At 44.4% G+C, this 7,392-nt stretch overlaps 1 long non-coding RNA gene across 1 annotated transcript in view; it reads right to left on the bottom strand.

Moving 5' to 3' along the window:
• LOC110296070 overlaps positions 1 to 6,780 on the bottom strand; it is a 12,756-nt gene extending 5,976 nt beyond the window's left edge. The window contains exons 1-2 of the long non-coding RNA XR_002378148.1: positions 6,543 to 6,780; positions 1,860 to 1,990 (exon numbers count right to left, since the gene is read on the bottom strand). This is a non-coding gene — a long non-coding RNA (uncharacterized LOC110296070). The remainder of the gene's footprint in view (positions 1 to 1,859; positions 1,991 to 6,542) is intronic.
• Positions 6,781 to 7,392: the final 612 nt, after the last annotated feature.

Raw genomic sequence — 7,392 nt, 5'->3', positions numbered from 1 at the left:
TTCTTCAGAGAAAGAAAGAATCTCCTAACAGCTTCCTCACACCAACAGATTTCCCCTCAGACCTGACCAGATAGAATTATAGCAAAAACTAGTAGACCCGAGAAATGAAATATACATGGGAGGTGTATCTGGTCCCAGAGCAAGAGGGGGGCCTAGCCTCCCCTGAAGGATGCAGGCACTCATAACTGAACCAAACAAGGGTTCTAATTGTATCGCCCATCTCCCCTCACCTACCAGCAGAGATAGCTCTGGGAAGATGGAGTAATTAGTTGGGAAAACGTCACATCAGTTGACATTCCTCTTCTGAGATGGAGGAGCTTCGTTCCTGGTTTTGCTTTTAGACATCTGACTCACACTTCACCAGGTGAATCCATCAGTTGCTTTCCAACTTGAAGAGCTTTCAGCTTGGAAGGAAGGAGCGAGCCAAGCCCAGGCTAAAGCAGAATCTTTCACGGAGCAAGTTTTCAAGCTTCTGCTTAGCATTTGCCATACATCTACATCCCCAGGATCACGGCATGGATGCTCAGAAACACTGAACAGAAATGCTGGGTCTTATTGGTAGCACTCCTTAGATAAGGTAAAAGTAGACAGGACAGGACTTCCCAAGCCCAAACGTGTGTGTGTGTGTGTGTGTGTGTGTGTGTGTGTGTGTGTGTGTGAGTCAGAGGACAACCTCATGTGTATCCTCAGAAACAACATCTGCCTCCTTTGAGACAGGTTCTCTCATTAGCCTGTAGCTCTCCAGTTAGGGTAGGCTGGCTGGCCAGTGAGTCCCAGGGATTCCACTGTCTCCTGAGTACAGGATTACAAAGGTGTTCCACCACACAGCATCCTCACATGGTTTCTGAGCCTCAGGTACTCATGCTTGCAAGCCAACTAACTGAACTGTCTCTTCATCCCACAAGGAGCCTTTTGACAGAGAAGTCCATCAATGTTGACAAATAAACAGATTCCTATGACACAGACCAGAGAATGGAGCTAAGGCTCCTGCTTTGGAAAGAAACTGGAGAGTGGCCTTCCTGGCATATAGAAAGTGGGTCTCTTTAATCCTTTAGTCGAATATGATAAGCCAGCTCATTTTAAATAGGTAAACATCAAAGGAAGGGAGAAGCAAAAGGTAAAACAATCATTTGCATGAAATGGTGAAAAAAATATGATGTTTGACTTCAACAAGTGAACTTAGGTTTAAACCACAGACAGAGCAAAGACCTTTGTGGCTTACTGATGTCCTTCACGGATATTCAGGACTATCCAAACACCCCACTGACTCCGAGCACTTCCTTTGGAAGTCTCACACTTCATTAGATCAAGCATCAAAGATGCAAGTGCTCATCCATTTAAAATAAACTCAGCCCAAGCCCAGTTATATATTTATGCTGACTAATTGTCAAAGAAGCATTTCATAAGTGTTCAGTGTTTATTTCTCCTTGAGGCCTCAGGGCTCGTGGTCTGCCTTTGCATGTTTGCCCTGACTTGAGTATTGCAAGAACTCTCAAAAAGTTCCAAGCCGGTCCCTGTGCCTATCGTGTCAAATGAGAAAAATCAGAAGCTAGGAAGCATTCGAGAGCAAGAAACCTTTAAGGGAGCTGTGGATGATAAGCCCAAGAAGGGTGGCATCGGTCACCTCCTTCAGCAGTCTACCTAGGACGGCTGATTCATGCGGATAATACTTTGTGAATTACCCCCAATCTTTTCATGCTATTAGGTTTTTCTGAGCAGCTCAGAATATAAACATCTAAATTCATCTTATTAATTAAAAAACTTTCCTGCTAGGGAATTAGCATTCAGAATACACAAAGAACTCACAAAACATTCCTTGGCATACACTCAAACGCCTGGACATCCTATTCCACAGGTACCTGCTCAGCCATGTTCCTTGCTGTTTTGTTCACAGGAGTTACCAACCGGAAACGACACAAAAGTCCTTTGATTGATGAATGGATAGTGAAATGAACCGCAGGCCACATAAGCACCATGGAATTCAATTCAACTGTTTTAAAAAAAAAGAAAGAAAGAAGGAAAGGAATTGTGAAATTTGCATGTAAATAAGTGGAACTCGAAAATATTGTGCTGAGGGAGGGAACCCAGACCCAGAGAAGAAACACTCCATATCCTCTCATATTTGTAGACCCAAATCTTCACATGTGAGTGGAGAACCTGGAGTGACCACAGCAGCCAGAAAGTAAAAAAGGATTGTGAGGAGAGTGCTCTGGGAAGGGGAACAGCAGGACACAGGACAGGGGGAAATGGGGAAAACCAGATAAGGGGGCTGTGAGTGTAAAGAGGAGATGGGGGTGCTAATAAAAGGGAGCGGGAGGGACAAAGGACCAACACTATCTTCATAAAAACCATAGGAAATATTTTATAGTAAATGTGTGTATGTATGCATGGAGTTTACATAGAGTACGACTACTTGGGGTGACGATACAGTTGGACAACTTAGGGAGACAATACTCCTACAAGAGCCATGGACTATTTTACAAAAACACCAGAGACAGGAATGGGAAACCTCCTATCTAGAGATGTTCAAGAGAGTCCCCAAACAGTAGAAACCGTTGCCATTGCCCTTGGTTGTCCACCAGAACTTGAAGGTAAGACCCTCTTGCTGAAGACACCACACACTTCAGACACAGGACTCGGAGGAATCAAGGAGGAAGGATCTGAATTTGCTATGCAAGCCATCAAGGGAGAAATGTCAATCACTAGTCCTACCCTGTGGTAAAGCCTATGAACCACAATAATGACCAGCCAAGGTGAGATATGCCGGTGGTGAACTAGTGGCACTTATATCTTTGGGGTAACCAGTAGTCGTCTAATTGGACTTACATCCCTCTCAAAAGGAGGAGATTCACGCCTGGTACTAGTAACCTCGCCAACTACCTATGGCTGGGGACATAATAGACCCTAGAGAAGAACCTACTACTGCCACTTTCTTGAACCAGTATACTTCCTAACCACCTGTCCATAAGACAGTAGTGGGTTGTCCCTTTGTTTGTTATCCCAGTTTGCCTGCCAAAAATCCTAGTCTTTCCATTCTACACCTGCTATACATAGGACTGATAAATAGATTCTTCATTAACCTCTCTCTCACCTGTCATCTGAACCCTGGGAAACTTACTCAATCCCTGAATGCCTCATACAGTCAAGTTAATTATTAAGCGAAGTGCTATATGGAAATCTAGTGCTTAATAAATGCTCCTGAGATGACTAATAGTGTTGCATCATTACGCACTGTGAGCTCCTGGAAGGGAAGGATTTGAACGGGTTTATTCCTGTGTCCTAGGAACTTAATTCAACACTTGTTACAGTGAAATACTCAATCATAAAAAAAAAAAATGTGTTGAATTGAGTCACATTTACCTAGCGCTCATAGGCTGTACCATTCAAATGCTTTTTTGTCATCCAGTTGCTTGCTCTGACTTAGAGTATGCAGGACCCTTAACTTCAACTGACCCTTGTTCAACGAACATGCTTGATATCTTAGTCACCTTGGTATGCCCCCTACCCTCTGCCTTTTCATAGTAGGTGTTCAGGAACTCCTCGCAGTCTTAAACTAACTTCATTTCTGAATTTTGATAACAAGGAAATCACATGGAATGTGTGAGAGAGCAGATGGCATACATAATTTATACCCCAGCAACACTATCATTTATAGTGGGAGGAGATGTCCAAATTATCAGGGCATCAAGACTGGGGCTGACAGACAGGAGTGGGAAGAAAGGGGCTGCCTGGAGGCTGGCCTGTGTTGTAAACTACATGATCCTCGTTGGAAAGATCTGGTTTCCTTGTTTCTCAAGCACCTGGTGCAGTGTCTGACACACACTGTGCACAATGCCTGTTGTAGAAAATCATGAACTATGTCATGTTGGAGCCACAACCCCGATATCAGAGGTGTTCTTATCAGCATCCCCTGTACCCAAGTACAATGCTCCTGCCCCACGCTCTTTCCACTGCTACCAGATATTCCGGATCTCTGATCAAGTCTTCACTCAAGCCCAACTTGGCATGATTAGTCATGCTCTGAGATTGTGCTTATGCAAAACGACTCCAAGCCACTAACACACACTCAAATCTCTCCTTGCTGTCCATAAGATATCAACAGTGAATCCTACGTTCTGTCAGAGAGGAGAAAGTTCTTATAAACGTCTTATAAACTTGATTGTACTCTTCTTGAACCAGATCAGTCTTTAGAAATAAGGATCTCTCTAATAAGGACCTTTGAAGACTTGGAGCATCTTTAGGAGACAGTCTAGCCAGCACCACTAGTCAGATATGCCTGCCTTTTTTCTCTTTTCATATGTGAGAGAGAAAAGAGTTTGCCAACTCAGCTTCTTCAATCAATGTTCACTTGGCAAGCAGAAACCCTGTTGGATACTCTACCAAGCAAATAATATAAGAATAGCAGCTTTAAAAATAAGGTTTAAAAAATTTGTGTATAATGGGAAGTCTTGAGCTAGAACCTCAAGTCTTGAATCAAAGCGGGATATGTCATTTGACATAGAAATATCACAAATCAACTCTACGTTGCAGTCCTTTCTGCAGCTCCAAAACCTGCTCTGGGTCAAGTCTTACATCAAAAACCTGATGATGAAAGGGAATGTCCTTGCCTTGGACCTCTCTATCAGAAGTCTCCTCGTGTCTCTTTAGCCAGTGCTCATATAAACTGCCCGTGAGGGAGTAACCATTAAGTCTAGGGAAGCCACCTTTGTTGGCCTGGACCAATGAGGTTGTACCTGTGACCATATGGAAGGTCAAGCTTTTTAAATGGCTTGCATCTTCAGAGGAGGGCAACTAAATTCAGATCTTAGTAACAAAGAAGAAAAGGGTGGTGGAAGACAGCTTCCTGGTAGGTAGCCAACAGTGTCTACACTAGATAGGGTTGCCTAGGTTACCTCTAAGTAGGAAGTGAGTATTAGAGTGATGTCAGTCTTGGGAACATCAAGTATAACACGATGATCCTGCTGGACTCAGAGCTACCACCTGGTTGAAGAGCTAAAGCCCTCCAGAAAGCAATAGCTCAGGAGGGCTTTCCAGCCATTCTGTGGCAGGATAGAACTCTCCAGCGAGCCAAAGAGGAAATTCTCATGCAATGGCAGATCATGAGGTCTGCACACATCTGTGGCCCCTCTACAAGTTCTCCCCAGGAAGAATGCGCTGCTACTGCTCATGGGAGACCCCAGTGTGGGTTCTGTAAAGATTCTTTTGGAAAGACTTGAAAACTTCTAACTCCTTGTGGGGAAAAAAGAATACGACATATGTATGGGAACTGTCGGATCCTGAAGACGAGTTTGTCGGTTTCCTCCTTGATGATTTATATTAAGCATAAAATATGAGGATCAGGTTGTCACTTTCCTGAGGACTTGTCAGTCCTTCTCTCAGCCATAGGTTCTCTGGTCTCCTTTCTGTTTACACTCTCAGGAGAGCTCACAGAAGCACAGGTGCTGAATGCCTGGCTCTCTATCACTTACTTCCTCTCTCTCTCTCTCTCTCTCTCTCTCTCTCTCTCTCTCTCTCTCTCTCTCTCTCTCTCTCGGAAACAGGTACGCAAATGTAACCTTGAATTCCTGATTCTCCTTCCTCTACCTCCAGAATGCTGGGATAACAGCCATTCATCCTAGAAGAGCCACCAGGGAGAATCTCCCTCCAATACATACATGTGTGATGTGCCTCAGAATGTGACTGTGTCTGCAGACATAATCCTTAAAGAGACAATTAAGTTAAAAGGGAGTTTCCTGCAGAGGGAATAGGGACTCCACAAAAAAAAAAAAACAACAGGGTCAACTAACCTGGACCATTGGGGATCCCAGAGACTGAACCACCCACCAAAGAACATACAAGGGCTGTTCTAGGCCTAGGCCACCCATACATATGCAGCAGATGTGCAGCTTGGTCTTTGTGCAGGTCCCCAACAACTTAAGTCAGGGCTTACCCCACCTCCCCCAACTCTGTTGCCTGCCTGTGGATCCCATTCTCCTAACTGGGCTGCCTTTCCTCTCAATGGGAGAGGATAAGATGTGCCTAGTCCTGCAGCAACTTGAGATGTCAGGATGTGTTGGTACCCAGGGAGAATCTTAACTTTTTCAGAGATGAAAGGGAGGAAAGAATGGAGGAGGGGCTGTGGGAGGGGACACTGGGAGGAGATATAAAGTGAATAAATTAATTAATTAATGGGGAAAATGGGTTTCCTGAAGTATACCCTAACTCATTTTGACGGACATCCTTATAAAAAGAGAAAATTGGGGAGAGGGGAAAAAAAGGCCCTAGGGGTGGGTGCACATGTACAGAGGACCATAGGTAACCAGCTTCAAGCCAAGCAAAGATGCCACAGGAAAAAATCAAGTTCAAAACAACCTTGATCTCGGACTTTTGACATCTAGTGCAATGTTTAAGTCACCTTGTCCATGGGATTTTGTGATGGTAGCCTTAGCAAATGAATACAGGGAGCTGACTCTGGTTTTCCCCTCCCCCTCCCTCTGTGGGAAGTCCCCACACTGCCTTCCCCAGCTGCAGGGCCCTCCACCCAGAAGACAACGCAAACCTACTTGGATTCTTCAGCAATGAACAGAGTACTATTTAGTTGGGAAATCCCTTCCTCCTCTGACTCCTCTCTCCAGGGATGACTAAGGATCAGGCTCTAGGGTCAGACCCGGAAGCGCTTTCCTCTGGAAAAGAATCCATGCTGTGATCCTACAGAATGCACAGAAACCTCACCTGAGAAAAACCACAAGGATCTTTTCAGCCTGCCTGGTTCGGTGAGCTCTTTACTTTGCTGTGCTGCCTGAGAGCATGAGGCTCTATAGTTAGCAGAAACTGCCTGAAAGCGGAGGCAACAGGTTGTAAACTGTTGGGAAGACAGCTTCAGATGTGCAACCTTGCCAAACTGGATTACATGTTCTCTAGCAGGTATCCTACACTGTAAACCAGAGCATAGGCTGTGTGTGCTCATTGTCCTCAGAAGAGAAGTGAAAATACTCCAAAAAAGAGCTTGGGGTTAAGATGAGACACAAGATCACCCTGTGTTTAATGATGAAGACATGACTAAGGTTTAAATTCCCAGTCCATTGCTTACTAACTACATGTGACTCAAACCCCTTGTTCAACTCTCTTAAACTACCATCCACTCACTTCTAAAGCAAGATCTCATAAAACAGTTGGATGGAATTAAGATAAGGCAGTAAACTTATTGGGTATAAAGAGGTCTTAGAGTAACAGCAACAATATCAGCACTAACTAATGAAACAGAGGACCAAGCAGAAGAACACAGTGCTTCATAAGCCCTGACACAGGGCTCAACTCTGCACTTCTTGGCTGGCTATTTAAGTGGAAATGGAGGATATAAGAGATGAAGGTGGAAAGCTGGGGGACCAGATTGTGGGGTCCTTTGGGGATGGA

This window comes from Mus caroli, chromosome 1 (genome assembly GCF_900094665.2).
Source record: "Mus caroli chromosome 1, CAROLI_EIJ_v1.1, whole genome shotgun sequence".
In the NCBI taxonomy this organism is placed as follows: domain Eukaryota; kingdom Metazoa; phylum Chordata; class Mammalia; order Rodentia; family Muridae; genus Mus; species Mus caroli.
The sequence above is the reverse complement of the archived record's forward strand: the minus strand, read 5'-3'. Positions and strand labels throughout refer to the sequence as shown.